The sequence below is a fragment of the Canis aureus genome, chromosome 24, assembly GCF_053574225.1.
Source record: "Canis aureus isolate CA01 chromosome 24, VMU_Caureus_v.1.0, whole genome shotgun sequence".
NCBI classification, from domain to species: Eukaryota; Metazoa; Chordata; class Mammalia; order Carnivora; family Canidae; genus Canis; species Canis aureus.
Window position 1 is genome coordinate 27821902 of NC_135634.1, and position 18763 is coordinate 27840664.

General features: G+C 37.0%; 1 protein-coding gene and 1 long non-coding RNA gene across 11 annotated transcripts in view; both read left to right on the top strand.

Moving 5' to 3' along the window:
• XKR6 (XK related 6) overlaps positions 1 to 18763 on the top strand; it is a 317023-nt gene that overhangs the window by 69213 nt on the left and 229047 nt on the right. For 8 of the 10 annotated variants that reach the window (XR_013363097.1, XR_013363103.1, XR_013363104.1 and 5 more), the window contains 2 exons: positions 18029 to 18141; positions 18665 to 18723. The exons of 1 other annotated variant lie outside the window; for it this stretch is intronic. The gene's annotated coding sequence lies outside the window, so the exon portion shown is untranslated. Of the gene's footprint in view, positions 1 to 16682; positions 16766 to 18028; positions 18142 to 18664; positions 18724 to 18763 lie in introns of all 10 variants that reach the window. One more of the 10 variants, XR_013363098.1, reaches the window with a different exon arrangement.
• Positions 4559 to 9189, top strand: LOC144295947 (uncharacterized). The gene is made up of 3 exons (XR_013363106.1): positions 4559 to 4668; positions 5452 to 5619; positions 6473 to 9189. It is a non-coding gene; the product is annotated as an uncharacterized LOC144295947 (long non-coding RNA).

Consider the following 18763-nt stretch of genomic DNA (forward strand, 5'->3'; position numbering starts at 1 on the left):
TGTTATGGTGGTAGATGCGAAAGAAAGTTTTTAAGGATGACGCTGAGGTTTTTGATGAGATGGAGTTCCCATATATTGAGCTGAGAAAGACTGCAAGAAGCAGGTCTATAGGGAAGATCAGGAATTTGGGTTATGCAGAGATACCTGTTACATATCTAAGAGAACTGCTATAAGGGACCTAGTTGTGATACAGGAGGCTAGAGACCAAGGATCTGATCGAGAGTAGAAATACAAAATTTGGAATTGTCAACACAGGTAGTAATTAAAGTCTCCTGAGACTAAAAACTTTCCCAAGGGAGTGAACATAGACAGTGAGGCCTGGGACACTTCAACTTTTAGAGGTTAGGGAGTTGAGAAGAATCCAACAAAGGGAAGTGAGAAGGACTGGCCAGTGAGTAGAAGGAAAACCAGCAGTATATGGTGTCTTGGAAGTGAAATGTGAAAAATGTTTCATAGAAGAGAAATTGATTGTCTAAGTCAAGTATTAATGAGACCAAGCATTGATATTAAATTTAGCCATGTAAAGATTCTTGATGGTCTTGATGAGTTTTTGCTGCTTGTTGAGGCTGAGCACTTGGTGTGTGGGATCAGGAGGTGGGAGGGAGGTGATCGGAAGCAGTGAGTATAATGGGAAAAATCACAGCCTGTTTGTATGCTTATAGAAATGATCCACAAGAGAGGAAAAATTTGATGAAGCAGGAGGTGAGGATTGCTACACCTACGGCCTTGAGTTGGTAAGAGAAGGAAAGAGATAGAGGTAGAGTGAAGCAATTGGCAATCAATCCCAGACAAACAGGAGGGAAAGGAGGGTTTAAGGGTACACTGTAAGTCAGTGAGTAGATGATGAGATGGGAACCGATGGAAGTTCTGTTTGCTGAGGGAAGTAGGAAGCAGCTGAGAGTGAAGATGGGGAAGAAGAGAGTACAGACTTTCAAAGAGAGAGGATGCTAAATAATTCTGTGGAAAAATGGAATCACCTGGATTGAGGAAACAAACTTTGATTAGAATACAGCTGTAAAGAGTCCATTTGAGATGAGTGGTGGAGGTTTTCTCCTACATGCTAAATTGTCCTGGGGCTGGCATGAGATGGACAGAAAGTTGTATAGAGTGTTGGGTTTTTGCTAGCCAAGGACCATGATGTAAAAGAGGGGAATGATTATTAACAATGGACTATGAGACCTAAGCTGGGGTGTGAGGATGAGAGTGGAGTAGGGAGAATGAAAAAGTGGTAAGATCCCTGATTTGAAGGACCCCTTAAGGTTGAGGAATTGTTGGAGCTGGCATTTACATACTCACTTCATTCTGGCTTTTATTTCTTATTAGATTAATTTGTATCATATTAATTGATACAGCCTTAAGGGCTTTAATGATTGCTTAACTCATATTTTCTTTTCCTCTCCATTGATGAATCAAACACCTGCCATTTTGTGTTTGAAAACTGAAATAGAAAATGCAGTCTACTTTTAGTATGAACTGTGCATGGAAATAGCTGTGTCCTCCCCAGTTAACAGTATTGAAGTTTCAAGATAAAATGGAATTATTTTTTCACTAAATTTAAACTGGTTAACATAAAATCAGTGGTAGAACTATAGTACAACAGCTTTGTGGTGGGCAGAATCATGATCTTCCAATGATGTCACATCTTAATCCCCAGAAACTATAAATATGTTACCTCACATTCCAAAACAGACTTGCAGATATGATTAATTCAAGGATTTGGAGATGCAATGATTATCCTGGATTATCTAGGTGGGCCCAATGTAATCACATAGGGGCATTATAAGTGAAAGAGGAACCTAGAAAGACAGATATCTGAAGATACTATACTGCTGATGATGTTTGCTTTGAAGATGGAGGAAGGATCCTTGAGCCCATGAGTGCATATGATTCCTTAGAAGCTGGAAGAGGCAAGGGATTCTATTCTCCCTTAGGGTTTCCAGAAGGAGGAGTTGGCTTTGAATTCAACCCTTATGACTCCCAGGCCTTAAGATAGGCGAATCCATCTTATCTTAAGTCATCTGCACTTGATTATAGTTTGGTGGAGTTGTATTGCAACTAATTAAGAAGTAGGACTGTTAGGAAGGAAGTTTCTTTGTCAAGTAACCAAGGCAGATTTTAGCAGTATTTATCCAAGTACCAGCCATAGTGCTCTGTTTAGTACCCTGTTTAGTACCTTGTTTCAGAGAATGATATATGAGACTATTACCCTGATATTGTTAAATACATGTTAGAGAACTGATTGTTTTGCTTTGATTTCTATGCTCACTAAATAAACATTTGATTATAATTTGACTTCCTATGTGGAATGCCTACATGGAAAGAATTTATTGAGCAAATGATTAAATTATCTGATTTATTTTGATTCTATATTGATTTCCACCATGGTTTGTCTGTGGATGGGGTGGGTAGGTGGGAATACATTGGCCACAAGACTCTAATTTCTCTTGGTTCCTTGGCTATTCTAATTTTCACTTAACGTTTTTGAATTGACATTCTGGTTTTAGTTAGTCCATTGAAAGTCAGTCCATCCCTGGGAAATGGCTGTTTTCAATACAAAACTAATAGATTATTTTGCTGATGTTGTGAGGATTGGTCTCTGAAATCTTGGAAATTCAACAAGTTAATACAATCCCAGAAGGCTTCTTGTGAGAATAAGATATTTTCCCCAGGTGACATGGCCCTGCTTCTGCAAAGCTGAGAAATAAACATCAGTGAGTTTTTCTTAAGTTTGCATTTCTATAATTGAAAACTAGGAAAGTGGCAAATATTAGTTTTTAGAATTAAAAACATTTCAACACTTGCTTAGGTTGGAAAGATAGGCCAAAAATAAGATGAAACACAGCATAATTAAGTGGAGAGTTCTGCACTATATCATTTTTTACAGATACCAAAATGTAGGTTATAGAAGACAAAGAGGGTTATAGTTTGCATTAAGTTTATTGGAAGTCAGGAAGAGAGTCCAAGAGAAGCAGCAGAGTGTCAGATGGCACCGATAAAACATGGAGGTTAATTAGTTTCGTTGTACTGGTACTAAACATTTTAAGAGGATCCTGGGCATTTTATGAGTGACATTGGTGAACTGAAGAGTGATCAAAATGGTAAAATGGTGTAGATACAAAGTCATATATGTAGAGCAGTACACTGAAATGGGAATAGTTAATCTGAAGAGGAATTTAGGGTTGAGGAGAGCAGCACCGCATTGTTTGCATATATAGAATGTGTAGTACGGTTAAGGCACAGGGATTTCTCCAATTAGAGGTAGTGGTTGGAAATTGCTGAAAGACAAGATTTTGAGGCCATGTACCCATAGCAGATGTTGGATCACTTAACGCATCTCTCTGCCCTTTCCCCCTCCCTTCTTCCTTAGGGAATTTTGATTTTGTTTAAGTAATCTGCCCTTTCTGCCTAGCTTTATTTGTCAAGAGAGGCAAACCCCAGCTCTAGGGGACAAATGATCATTCCCAGTTATAATGGACTAATTTTCCTTGCCTGTGATTGGCCAGGTATAATTTTGGCCAATAAGATGTGTATTTGGGGGTCCTCACACAACAGATTTTCTTTCTTTCTTTCTTTCTTTCTTTCTTTCTTTCTTTCTTTCTTTCTTTCTTTCTTTCTTTCTTTCTTTCTTTTATTTATTTATTAGAGGGAAAGAGAGAGAGATAGGCAGGGAGCCTGATGTGGGACTCGATCCCAGGTCTCCAAGATCACACCCTGGGCTGAAGGTGGTGCTAAACTGCTAAGCCACCAGGGATGCCCCAGATCATCTTTTCTAATAAAAAGATTCAGGGGATCCCTGGGTGGCGCAGCGGTTTGGCGCCTGCCTTTGGCCCAGGGCCCGATCCTGGAGACCCGGGATCGAATCCCACGTCGGGCTCCCGGTGCATGGAGCCTGCTTCTTCCTCTGCCTGTGTCTCTGCCTCTCTCTCTCTCTCTCTCTGTGTGACTATCATAAATAAATAAAAATTAAAAAAAAAAAAAAAGATTCAGGAGGGGAAGAAATAATCTTTTTACACTGGACATTATTATATCTCTATGTGAAGCCTGGAATGATGGGAGCCATCTTGAAATCATAATGAGAGCTAAACCAGCGTGCTAATGGCAGAGTGAAAACAAGTAAAGGAGCCTAGGCCTTTGGTGTTGAACCATCAGAATAACAAACCACCAGAGATTTCCAACCACTTTGGAACTTCTTACTGAACAATTTAAAAAAAAAAAAAAAGATAGCCTTTTCTTGAAGTAATTAATTAACATTTTTTATTTTTTCTAAGTTGTATGGGACCAAAATGATTTCCAACAGAGCTGCTCTGAAATGGAAAAGATTTTCTAAAGAAGCAGCCTTTTTGTACTCTGAAATGTTTAAACAAATGCTGAATAAACACTTAATAGACTTGTTTACAATATTGATGAAAGTCTCGACTAGCTGACCTTAGATTCTTTCTAAACTACAAGATTCAGGCTTTACCATTCTAAAAATAAAATAATGGCGTTATCCACAATTGCAACAGAAGACATCAGGATCCACTTAGCTTCTCCATTTTGTGTCCTCTTTGCTCTCCTAGGATCACTGCTTTGAGGGATGAATGTGGAGCGTTGTTTCCCCATCACCTTATATAGCCCATTTTCCTTTTTCCAAATATGTTGTCTGATGTCGTTGCCAGAGGGAAAGAGGTAGGACATAATTTTGCTTTAATGTAAAAGACATTTTTGTTGTATAGGTGCACTGATTTACAGAGAGAAGAAAGTATTTTAGAGTAGATGTCAGAAGTTTTTACTCTAGTAATTTAAAGAATCTTAACCTCTTTAATTATTTTTCTTTTGAAGGATGGACCAATTATTCTAGTCCTATTAATAGAGGCTGCTGTAGAGACACATTGAAGTAACAATACTTTGGAAAGTAATAGTGGTAGGCATTTATTAGAAATATTTTGTGCTATTTGAGTTCAGAAGTTGGGAATACATTATTTGAGGTCAAAATAAGTAGTTCATTATTAAATTGATCTCTCTCTAGGCTTTGAATTTCAAGATGATAATGAGAAGCTAAAATAGTTCAAAAAACAAAAATGAACTATAAATGAATCTATGTTTATACATTTTGGACATTATCAGAAACATCAGATTTAATCATTTGTAGTATTTAATTGGGTTGTCATAGATCAGAAATAAAAGCAAAAAAAGTTTAAATTCAGATTTTGATTCCTTTTTTTTTTTTAAGATTTATTCATGAGAGACACACGGAGAGAGAGAGAGAGAGAGAGAGAGAGAGAGAGAGAGAGGCAGAGACACAGGCAGAGGGAGAAGCAGGGAGCCTGACGTGGGACTCCAAACTGCTGAGCCACCCATGGATCCCCCCAGATTTCAGTTCCTAACATGATCCAGAGATGATTAAAAAAAAAAGAGAGAAAAGGACTGTCCACGTGTTACTGTGAAGCTTCTTGTTTTCTTTCTTCTTAGTTTTTCTCTTCTCATGAAGCATGTTTGGCTTAATCTATCAGGATATCAGGAAAATAAATGAACATGTGTGGTTAAAAAAAAACCTGACAGTCTTCTCCTACACATTACCACAACATTTCAGAAATTGGAAGATGAACTCTAAAGTAAACAAATCTGTCTTCTGGAATGGTAACGTAACTGGTAGTTTAATGAAGTTCTTTTCTTCCCCCTTGTTTTAGACTATTTTTTTTTAAACTCTCCCAAGACCCATTCTCATATGAAAACTTTTTCCTGTCCAACTCCAGATTCCTCCATTCCTCCATTTTCTTGCCTAACAGGATATATATTGTGGAGAGTTAATGGCCATGGCCATTTTCTCCTATTAGTCAATAGGAGAAAATTTGTCTTAGATCTTTCCTGTCTCTCTTTATGTTACATATTTCAGATGTAATTTTTGGGATTCTTGTCTTCTTGCTCTCAGGCAGCCATGTTGATCTCCAGATCTTTTTTATGATGCCTCTCAAAATAGATCAGTTCTGTTTCCTGCCTAGTAACCTCCTGTTTTGTGGCGATTAATCCCCTCCTATTCACATAGGAAATTGTGTTAGTAGCTGTTGATAGGTTACCACTTCGTCACCCTCTTTTATTTAAAACACAAACAAACCTGAAAATGCCTGAAGACATATTTTGGCCCTGCCCCACCCTATAAATTGTACCATGGGTTGGTGTCGGTGGCCTCTGTGAGTGCCTACTGTACTTAAAGATGGGGAGCTTACTCTTGCCTTCCCTTCCTTCTGCTGCTTCAAACAGTAGTGGTTGTCTTGCTCAGGTCTTTAGCTCATATACTCAGGGCCAGTGTCACAGGCAGTGTGCAGGGTCCAACACGGGCTTTAATATTTTCCTGTTGTTACCTTGAAAGTTTATTTAATTTTTTACAAGGGCTTTGCATTTCCCTTTACAAGGTAGACCCTGGAAATTATGTAGCCATCTGATGTATAAGCTTTTATTCATTGCCTGCTTTCTCTCTTCCATTTGCTTCCAGCTTTCCCCATGGACTTCCTCTGCTGTTGGATTGCTTACCAGCGTCTGCTCACCCAGTTTACCGACCCTGCCATCGCCTGTCATGTTTTTTTTAACTCTTTTTCCCCTCTCCTACTTCTCTTCATCTCAGTTAACCCTGAAGTGCTCTTAAACTCACAGAGTTTGGCTTTTATAATTACTTGATCAGTTCACTGATCAGTTACAGTACTGTCTTGAGCTTTGACAAAAACTTTTATTCAAATTCTGTTGAGGAGCCCTTGTAATATTTTCTCCAGCTTCCACCTGTGACTTTGTACTTCAGAGCACATAATGAAATACGTGCTTGTTTCTAGTCAGTTGTGTTCTGTGTTTAATTAAGATATAGCTGCAATTTATGCTGAGTCCCTGAGAGATGAGTGAGTTATTGATGATCTGGAGTCCCTCGGAGGTTAAGGGTAGAAACTTAACTGTAGCAGTATCCTGGTCTGCTACTTTTGCAGATGGAATAAGATGAGTAAACTAAATGATCTACCCTCTTGATAATAGAATAGCATTAAAGTTTTTTTCTTTCTTCCTTGAATCATTATACTATAGATGTAAATGCCAAGAAGTTAGAATCAGTTCTGGGGAGATGGAAAATAAGTTAAAATATGACATAATATTAGCAGTAAATTATGCTGGGAAGAACAGCCACGCAGGACAAAGAAGGAGCTCTGGATTGATTGGGATGGGATGGTAGGAAGGGCTGTTTGACTTTTAGACAGATTGGTCAGGGTGGCCTCCCTGAGAAGTTAGCATTTGAGAAGATACTGTAGTGAGATGAAGCAGGAGGGCCACGACAACTATGAAGGAAGAGCAGTCCCAGAGCAGAGAACACAAGTTCAGATTTCTTCAGGAGATTCAGTTCCTCTGAAAATATAAAATATAGAGGTTATATATATCTTGTGATGATCAAGGATCTTAAACTCTTGAGCACTTGAATGTTTGATCAATGCATGTATCAGTCAATCAGTAAGTATTTCTGTTCTTGGGTGCAGCTTGAGGTTGGTGATGGCACTGAAGAAACTTCATTGGGCTTTTCATTGTAGTAGGTGGTCTTAAAGGTGGGGTGTATCTTTGTGAGGTTTGTCTACTTTCATCAACTGTCGAATATGAAGTAGAAAAACAGATTAGGGTATTTGTTAAAATAGAATTCCCTCATTAAAAACACTTTATTTTTAAAATATGACTAAAAGTTTGTCCCACTTAACTTTACAACAAAAGCATGAGTTCTGCAATCAGAAGGTTGTCGGCAACTGAAAGCAAATTGTCAAGAAAAGTATTGTAAATATTTTTATCTGTGTGTGGGGTATGTACCTTTAATCATTTCAATTTTAGAGTGTTAGTGAACTTTTTTATTTTTATTACTAAGTAATGCATGTAATTTATTTCTCCTGCTTTACTTTTTCCCTGGGAAGCTGATATTGTCAACACTAAAACTTTTCAAGATTGTGCCAAGAGGCTATTATTTGTTTATTTGAGAGAACTGTGGGAGTAGATTGCTTGCAGCCTTGTGGGGTGTTTCCAGAAAAATTTCCAAAAAATGTTTTAATTTTGAGTTCTGATAATTCTGTTATGCCTTTTTTTTGGGGGGGGGGGAAGTAGTTTGTGTTTTTCTGACTTTGATAAGAACAAGTGTTATCTAATTATGTAGCTGGTATCTGTTAAGACTGTGTGCTAAGATATAGCTGTCTTAAGGTTAGTTTTTCTTTGGGAGCCACAAGTATCATTCCATTATATTTACATTTTCATTTGGGTCTTTTAATTCCTGTACTGTTAACATTTTTTGCATTTAGTGAGCTACATATCTAATATTGTGTAATACAATCTGCTTAAACCAGTCTGATGAGAAGAAAACATTTATTTGGAAATATGGGAAGAATGGTGATAGATTTTTAAGGGACTTGAATACTTGCCAACAGATTGGGACTCCCAACTCGTCATTTGTATTTGAAAAGATTATGTAGTATAGTGCATATGAAAGTGCTTTGTGAACTCAGAGTTTTTGTCAAGTGCCAGTTGTCTTAAAAATAATTATCATCCTTGTACACCGTTGGTGGGAATGTGGACTAGTACAGCTGCTATGGAAAACAGTATGAAGGTTCCTCTAAAACTGAAACAGAATTACCGTATGATCCAGTGGTTCTGCTTCTGATTCAGTAGTTCTGCTTCTGGGTATATACTCAAAGAATTGAAAATAAGTGTCTTAAAAAAAAAAAGTGTCTTGAAAAGAGTACTTGTACACTCATGTTCATAGCAGTGTTATTCACAATAGTCAAAAGGTGGAAGCAACCCAAGCGTTCATTGACGGATAGATAGGTAAAATGAGGCTGGTACATATACATGAGTATTCTTCAACTGTAAAAAGCAAGGATACATTAAGAAGCAGACACATGAGCCTGGAGGACATTATGCCAGTAGAAGAAACTAGGCACAAAAGGGCACATATTGTCTGATTCCACTGGTGTGAGGTTCCTAGAGTGGTCACATTCACAGATATAAAAGGTAGAAGGTGGCTGCCCAGGGAATGGGGAGGGGCTGTGGGCAGTTGAATGGCAGCAGAGTTTCAGTTGTACAAGATGAAACAGATTCTGGAGATGGGTGGTGGTGGCACAACCAGGTGGATATATTTTAATACTGCTAACCTGTACACTTTAAAAATGATTTAAGATTTTTTTTTTAAACTTAGTTGTAGGGGATCCCTGGGTGGCGCAGTGGTTTGGCGCCTGCCTTTGGCCCAGGGCGCGATCCTGGAGACCCGGGATCGAGTCCCACGCCGGGCTCCCGGTGCATGGATCCTGCTTCTCCCTCTGCCTATGTCTCTGCCTCTCTCTCTTTCTCTCTCTGTGCCTATCATAAATAAATAAAAATTTAAAAAAAATAAACTTAGTTGTAAATTTTCCCTCCGGAAAAAAAGGGAAACTAATAATCCTCATTATTTAAGAAGTGAGGAGTAGGCGGAGCTACCAGTTAAACAGAAAAGCAGGATGTTGATACTTTAGCTGTTGAAACTGACGAGGGTACATGAGGGTTCATTACACTAGTCTATTTCCTTTTGTATGTATTGGGAATTTTCCATAATAAAAAATATTTTAAATCATTCGTCATCCAGTCTTGAAGACTAAAGGTATTCCCCCAGGGGTTTCTGTTGCCTGCTGTAACCCTCCATCACTACTGAGTGTTTCTAGGAAAATACTAACAGTTTTTACTGTGCATCAGTATTAATTACTGTGTCCTTTCTTCTTATGAGCCCAGAGAGGGCTGTACTTGTTGCTTGTATGGTTGGGAACTACCCAGAAATGACACACTTCCTCAGAACTGTCAGGTTAATATTAAAAATATTGTGGCCTATATTTCATAGAGTATGAATTTATCATAGGTTTACAGTAAGATAGCATGATTCTATTTTGCAACACTGGCACAATTTTCTATTTCAGTTCCAGACACAGGTCAGACCCTTTTTTCCTGTCATGGTCAGAGTGTATCACCCAGTTACTAGCTGTTTCAGTTATTAGTCTGATCATCTCTTTTAGAAAGCATAGTCCTATTAACAAGACTGAGGCGTCAAAGGCCTATAAACATTCTAATCTGCTGCAGAACTAGATATCAGAAAGCAGAAACATTCTGACACATATACACATTAAATTTCAAAATGTGCAAAATCTGGTCTTTAAGCCATTTTAAAACAAAGGATGAAGCAGATAAAAATTTTTTCAATCAATAGCATTTAAACTTTCTAGAGTTCTTTTGCTCTTGGTTATAAAGACACATAATATAGGGGATTTGGTATAAGTATAATGAAAGAACATTTTTATTTGCCTTGTATAGAAAATATCTAATTAAGCTTAATTATATGATGGCCTGATTCTGGGCGCAGCTTAGGTCATTCTGTAGACCTATAAAGAAAAGATCTGCAAAGAGCTGAAGTATCTACAGCTCATGTTAGAAGAAGTGTATTTTTTTTTTAATAAATCTTATATTTCTAAGTCTGTACCAATAGTTCTAATGGAATGTGAGGCAGAGTCATTAAATGTTGAACCCAGCAAATTTGACATCTTGTACCTACCCGAATAAGGTGAAAATAGTGGGTACTTACCTTCATTTAATAGAACATAAGTGTGGTAATTTCCTGCTAAAATCAATAAGTGTGGTGGCCATTGACTTTTAGCATTTACTAAAATTATCAAAAATGGAAGAAATAGCATATTCTACAGTTTCAAAATGAATGGTCTGTATGTAAAGCATGCATACAGTAACTTGTAGGATAGGGCTAGTTTAATGTTAGATGCCATTGGCTTGTATTCTTTGTAACAGAGTAGTTTTATACTCTTCAGTGGAATGTACACATTAACTGGTTGTCAGCTGTCTAGTTTTTAGAATTTATAGCATGGAAGAACTAGACCACTGCTATGTACCCTCTGGTGAGCACAGAGGATAGCAGTGCCATCTAAGTATTATGTTCATGGACTAATCAAGTTATAATTGGGCATTTGTTTAAAGAAATTTCTGGAATTCATAAATATTGCATCACTACAGGAGGAAATAAGGCAAATCCATAAATTAACTTGAAGCCATTTCAAAGATACTTCTAATGGAGAATCTTATTAAATACGTTGCATTCTTACACTGTTGTGATTAACTTTTTATCAATCGGTTTTCTTCCAAGACTGATTTGTCTTTGCAGATTTTGAACACCTACCATGTATAAAACAGTAAGCTGAATACGGGGAGAAGTAGAAGATCCTAAAAAAAACAGTGACAGCTTATGTTTTCAAGCACAGGATAGAAGCCATTTCAAAAGCTGAATACAGGCCTTCCTTGTGTTATTGTGCTTTTACTTTATTATACTTCTCAGATACTGCTCTATTTTTTAAATTAATTCAAGGTTTGTGGCAGTCTGGCATCAAGCCAGTCTTTAGGTACCATTTTTCCAGCAGCATTTGCTTATTACTTCGTGTTTCTGTGTCACATTTTGATATTTCTCACAAAATACCAAACTTTTTCGTTACTAGTTTTGATAATCAGTAATTATGACTCTCTGAAAGCTCAAATGATAGAATTTTTTAGCATTAAAGTTTTTAAAGTAAGGCACAACATGCATTGCTCTTTTAGACACAATGCTATTGCACACTTAATAGACTGCAGTATAGTGTAAACATAGCTTTGATATACACAGACACCAAAAAAGTCTTTTGATTGCTTTTGAACTAGTCTGGAACCAAATTTGCAGTATGTCTGGGGTATACCTGGAGCCACTTCCTGAGAATGGAGAAGATTCTGCATGTTAAAAGTGTATGGCTGACTGTTTAGAGAATAGTATGAGTAGAAATCATGCTGCTAAGAGCTAGATGGTTAAGGATGGTAAACGCAGCCCCCACTGGACTTAGCACAAATCTTCATTGTGCTGTTTGAGACTGGTTGATCTGGCTCATACCTGTTTGCTCTTCTGTGTACTCTGCCCACATTGCCTTTCTTTCTGATCCCCCAGGTCACCAGTCCTGTCTGAAGACTTTCAGATAGCTAGTTCCCTCTCTGGAATGCTACTTTTATTCTTGCCTAGATGATTCCTGTTCAGCCTTTAGATAATCAGCTTACCTGCCACTTCCTCCAGGAAATCCCCTGGGGCTGCTATATAAGACCACATGAGCTGTGCAACCCAGAACACCTAGCCCAGGAAGAGAAGAGCACTTGCTGAGGTTGTGCAGAGTGGCAGCCCAATCTAAATTAAGTCCCCTGTGTATGTTCTATCATAGCCTCAGGTGTTACTCCTTCATGACAGTTAACATCTTGAACTTATAAATATCTGATTTTCTGTGTAATGGAATTATAAGCTCCCTGGAGGAGGCACCATATCCCTTAACCATCTAGTTTGTATCCCTTGACTCTGGGATGTAGTCACTTTTCAGGAAGTATTTTTAAATGAATGAGTCAACTCTAGATCACTCTTCAAATTTGGCCATTCAACAGTAAAGAAAAAGATGAAGGACATCAGCTGAAATGAATGATGTATTTAAGGGAATGGATTATGGATTGATCTAGGATCAGGAAATCTGAATGTGTCTATAGGCAAAAAGAAAGGATCTATTCCAGGAGAAACTGAAGTTGTAAATGGATTAAGGTTCCACAGGAGTTATGTGATTAAACAAAAAGCCTTAAAAAGAAGATCCCTGTTTACCCTTGGATAGGAGAGAGAAACGGCTTAGAAATAAGAATCTATTAGTGTGAAGGCTTAAGTAAAATTAGATAATACAGATTAATCTACTCATAAGTGCCACAACACTCTCATTATAGTGACTTGTTAGCTAAAGAAAATGCTGATGGTAAATGGGGCACCTGGGTGGCTCAGTCAGTTAACGTGTCTGACTCTTGATTTTGGCTCAGGTCATGATCTCAGGGAGCCCCGCATCAGGCCCTGTGTTGGTGTGGAGCCTGCTTGAGATCCCCCTCCCTTTCTCTCTCAAAAAGAAAAGAAAAGAAAAAAAGATGTTTAAAATCGCGTACATACCAATAACTTCGGCTCACAGTCAAACAATGCATTGTCATAGTTAGATCCTTATGTCCCTTTTGGAGGTAGAGGGTTCCTACAGTGCCAAAATGTGGCCATGCCCAGGAATTTTGACTTATCGTGCTAAATAATTGAGGAATTCTATTTCTGGTTAGTGCTAATTTGGGGCAAATGTGATAGTAATTATTAAGGCCATTTTAAAAAATGGACAAATACTGTTTTTTAGCACATTTTGCTTTGTTCTCTACCCAAGAGACTGGTTTTCTTTAATGACATATTACTGGAATCCTGACCAGTTTCATGTATTGTCTGTAAAGTGGGTGTCACATTAAATGGCAAGATTGTCATTGTGAAGGAGTTGGGTTTGGAGTCTAAGATCACTGAAGTATTTGATAACAATAATACAGTTTTACTAGACTGGCACGGTCTCTGTAAGATGGAAGATAGGATGAACAATGACTAACTTTGTGGTACGCAGTGGGCTCTCATTAAGTCCATAAAAGTAAAGTCAGAACCTTGTAACCTGCCTATCATGTATAGGAGTAGGAGTGAAAGGATCCTAGGTGTGCCAAAGTGTAAGGTGTAGATTTAAGGAACCTTAAGAAGAAGCAAGTAAGTGATGGCCAAGTTTGAGAAGCACAGTACCCCAGGCACATTGACAATTAGTTTCAAGGGGTGATAGCTGAGAGAATGCCTCTGTGGTCTTGACCACAAACAAATCCTCACACTCATAGGTTGGCTGGTGAAATCTCTTTCCATTTTGAGAGAAATCAATGCATAGTTTAAAATGCTAAAGAGCGGGATCCCTGGGAGGCTCGACAGTTGAGCGTCAGCCTTTGGCTCAGGGTGTGATCCCGGGTCTGGGGATCGAGTCCTGCATCGGGCTCCCTGTGAGGAGCCTGCTTCTCTCTGCCTATGTCTCTCTCTCTCTGTGTCTCTCATGAATAAATAAAATCTTTTCAAAAAATAAAATGCTGAAATAGCAAAGTATCCTTGAAAAATATTTTACTTGTAGAACAGTTACTTATGTTGCAAAAATTGTATACTATAGAAGTTAAAAAGTTCCTCCTCCATTCTTATGTTTTAAGTTTCTTGGGTAGCTTTTCGTAGATTTCATTTCTTCTTCTTTTTCTTTCTTTCTTTCTTTTTTTTTTTTTAAAGATTTATTTGGAAAAAAAAAGATTTATTTGAGAGAGAGAGAGAAAGCACGAGCATGGGAGGGGCAGAGAGAATCCTCAAGCAGACTCCCTGGTGAGTGTGGAGCCTGATGCAGGGCTTCATCCCAGGACCCCGAGATCATGACCAGAGCAGAATTTAAAGAGTTGGCCAGTTGGCCGCTTAAACAACTGAGCCACCCAGGCATCCTTCATTTCTTCCTTTCTTGCTCACCTATTTTGGTATTCCCTTTAAAAAATACTATTTTTGAAAAGAATGACACATGTCTGTTCAGCAATGTCATTCATGTATGCACTTAATAGTATATCTTAGGACACCTTTTTCCACAGCAGTAAGAGATGTAACAACTTTTTAAACTGGCTTCCTTTTGGACACTTGGACACTGGACAGATGTTGGAATTGTTTTCCAGGTTTTTTTTCTTTCATTTTTTGTATATAAATAACTCTCTGTACAGATATTTTTGCTTAGCTGTGAGAAGCAATCTGAAGGATCTAGTCTCAAGTGAAATTTCTGGATCAAAAACATGGGTTTTTAAATTTTAGTAGATACCATCATTGTTCTTCAAAAGTGTAGCACCAATTTACACCTCTACCAGTGGTATGTTTAAGTGCCGTGTTTCCCACACTCTTGAATTTAATCATTACCCTTTTGATCTCCTTTAGCATCTCCTTTTGATTCCCATTTCTTAAACTTTGAGTGAGTTTAAAGATACTTATATATTTGCGGGTTATTTTTATTTCCCAGTGAATTGTTGATAATCATCACCTGTTTTTCAGTGGCTTTTTCTTAGAAATTTATAAAAATTTTGTGCATATTAAATTTTTCCTATAAATATTTTCCTTGGCTTATTGTTTATTTTTTGCTTATACTTGTTTGGTTTGATTTTTGCCTTTTTAAAAATCAGTTGTGGATTTGTTTTGTTTGTTTTTTTGGCTGCTGGGTTTTATGTCATAATTAAAGATCTTCCTGTACTTCAAAATTATTTTGAAAGTTTCATCCATATTTTAAGTATTTTTATAGTTTCATGTTTTAACTTTAGTGTATCTGGAATTTATTTTGGCTTAAGGAATGAAGATAGAGCGCCATCCTTGTTTTGCAAATGGCTAGCTGTGGTCTCAACACCATTTTTTGAGCACTCTCTTCTTTCCATAGAATCCTTAAATTTGAGATTGGAGATTTTCTGATTGATAAATATTTTGTGTTTACAGTGCCATTTAGATGTGTTGGCAAAAGTGCACACGTAAATACTTATTGTAGAATTTCCATGTAAATTAAGGCTGCTGCTACAACTAAACAGTACAAGGAATAAACAGCTGATGATCAGGAAAAAAAAAAAGAATGCTTATGGTTTTTGCTTAGATTAGGGAATGAGATGTGCAATGTCAGAAGGGAGATCTTAGAATGTGTAAAGTGCTGGGATCAAAAAGTAATCTAAGAAGAGATCATAATAATCAGGTTGCAGGTTCACTCCTAGTACATCATGTAATAACCCTTTGTGTTAAACGAAAACCAGTCTAAACTAAGGAAATTATTTTCATGAGAATGTATTTTACATTGATATTCTTAAAATAACAGGCATTTTAACAGAAATTTGGTTCTGTGATTTGTTTACATTTATAACTACCTTACTGGAAGTCATTGATCTTATTAAATGGGAGACCTCAATGCGACATTCCTGATGTGACAAGTGGAGTTTTATGATTAGTATAACTTAAAACTGAGAATAAGGTTACTTGTCTTGGTAAGCTACAAAACATGTCTTCTGAGTCATAAATTTTTGTTACTTTATCATTCAAGTCCTTGATCCAAGTAGGAGTAGTGAGAGTTGTGCAAAGGATAGTGGTGCTGTATTTGTTGTTGCAGTCTCTGGGCTAGGTGGATTGGTTCAGAGAAAGGATAGGACTGTAACTTCTAAAACAAAACAGGCTATGACTGAAGCAAAAAAGAATGAGGATAAAAGTTACTTAAGGAAGGATCCAAGTTTTGGGGAGGCAAATGAAACATCTTGTTACTTTTAGGTTTTGCCCAAGAATGGTAGCAGACAGGATGAGCTGAGAGGAACCCTGGGGTGAATAGAGTTCTCTTTGTTGATGTGGGACAAATTTGGTATTTACAGATATGTGAATGTTTGAGGCATGATGTAGAAAAAGTGTATTAATTATGTTTTTTTCTGGAATTTGCTGGGATCTATAACACGTGTGGTAAAGGAAGGAGGAGGGACTAGCTTAGAAAAAAGACCAAGGTTCAGTTTTCCTTGATTAAAATCTGAATATATCAAAATACAAAACTGTTAGAATGATTTTACGAGCATCAGTGGGAAGTGAACTTCCAAAAGCTTATTGATTTAAAAAAATACATTTTCACTTCATGCAAACCATAACCTAAAACCTAGGTAACACTCAATTCTTTTCTTCTTTATTCTAAATATTTAAGTATAAATTACAAGTTATTACTTTAAAGGATAACTCTGAAACCTATAAACTTCAGAGTCAAACCATTACATTTGTCTAGATATTGAAAGTAATTGGACTTCACCTGAAAAATGACAGAAGATCAGCAAACTCGGGAAATATGTTTCCTAATCTTGATTTAAGGTGAACATCGAGCTTAAATTGATTTGTTTTGATATTTTTTGGTAATGTACCATGTTCCCACAAAATTAAAGGCTTTCATTGGTATACGTAGATCCAGCAGAGAATCCAAAGCATTAAATAATAATGTTGTTAGTATAGACACTACTGATAGTTTTGTAATCCTATATAATGGAAGTATATGAGTGCTGTAAAAAAAATCTCAGAAGCTATTTGTCTTCATTACACCATAGTTAGGGCCAGTTCTTGAAGTGTAACTTTGGCAGCAGAACTTCTGAGTTTTAAATTATGGCTTCAGTTGAATGAAGGACTCTTACATTAAGTGATTTTTGAAGGTGCTTGGCTGATTTAACCTTGTGAAATAGTGTGAGACATTTATATTTAGGATTGAAACTACTAGTGCTCTCGAAATGGAGGAGAATTAATTTTCAGGATTAATGAGGATTTTGGAAATATAAGCTTCACACTACAGAGACCAAATAATGGCTGGATGTCACTTGCAGCATAAGATTTAGGCTTCTCAATGGATTTTGTTTTAAATCCTACAGTCTCATTCTCTTGTCATATATACTGCCCTCCTCCCTCTCATAGAAGCACAGCAATCCTTATTTTCTGTCTCCTTAGCATGATAGCCCAGACTTGAGACAAAAACTTCAGAAACAGCAAGGACCCCACTTGCTAATATCCAGAACCCAGCTCTCCTATCACCATTTGGCTTCCAGTGCTTAGAAACATTCAGTACTTGTAGAATGAGTGAATCCCTTATTTTGATTTTAGAAACAAGCTAATTTTCATGTACTACCAGCGCTGCTATTGGAATTAGGAGTTTCTAAATACAGAAAAATATGTTTCTAGGGCCAGCCGGTTCTGGTTCAGCATCATACTTTGCTTGCCTTGGTTTTTTTGCACAAAGAAAGCTAAGTTGCTATTCAGCGTCATTAGCTTCATTAATGATATTGTTATGTTTAACTTCGTAACAAAAAACAAAAAAACGAACATTTCAGAATCTCAGGAGATGAATAAAATACTAGTGTAGCTCTGTAAGAACCGCCTTAGAATTAAATTATCATAGTTACTGTAACGCCTGGCAGCTGATGGGATAAGAAGAGCAGCAGCCTTTCATTCTAAATAGGATTCTGATGCTCTGGATAGAAATGTGTACATTTTCATTTTTCTGTGATAAAAATGGCTTTTGATATTTTATGTGTCATGTTAGAGATTTCATTCCATGATCATTTGTTCATTCACATGTATTTTTATTTTTAGCTCTAAGCGAAAGACATGAGGCCTAAGACTGAGATGAGTTTGTTTTGAGGCCATCTGATTTCTGACTAGAAGGTGTGCGATCGCCTCGTCCTGAAACCACTGCAAACAGAATGGTAATGGCAAAACCTGAGAGAGAGAGGCCTTCATGTTTTTCCATGTCTGTTCTCTTATCCCAATTCCTTCTTTAAGAAAACAAAAATCTTAAGTTGTGAACAAAAAGTATTAAGCAACTTGTGGCTATATTCTAACTAAACTGGTTCAAATGTAAATAGTTGTTTAAATTGATGTATTGTTAAGCCTTTTGTTTTATCTTTTTAGTGAGCTCTAGTGAGTGACTTTTAACTAGTGACAAAATATCTCTTATATGTGAAAACACCCACTAGGAATTTGCAGATTGAAATAATTATCTTCCTTTGAAAAGTATAGAGTTTGCTTTAAAAGGGGCTGCAAAAATAAAAAAATAAATAAAATAAATAAAAGGGGCTGTAAAAATAAAAAAATAAATAAAATAAATAAAAGGGGCTGCAGACTTAAGTTTCTCAGACTAGAAAGTAAGGGTCTTATCACAGCTTTCTTTTGCTCTCATAAAGAATTTTGATGTCTTATGTATGCTTTTTTGTTTTTTTTCTTTTTAAGATGTAAAGTCCTGTGAAGAATGTTAGTGGTGTCAGTTAACTCTGCTTTAATTATCACAGGTAACTTAGTTCAAAATATATTTTATAGTTGAGGAGAATA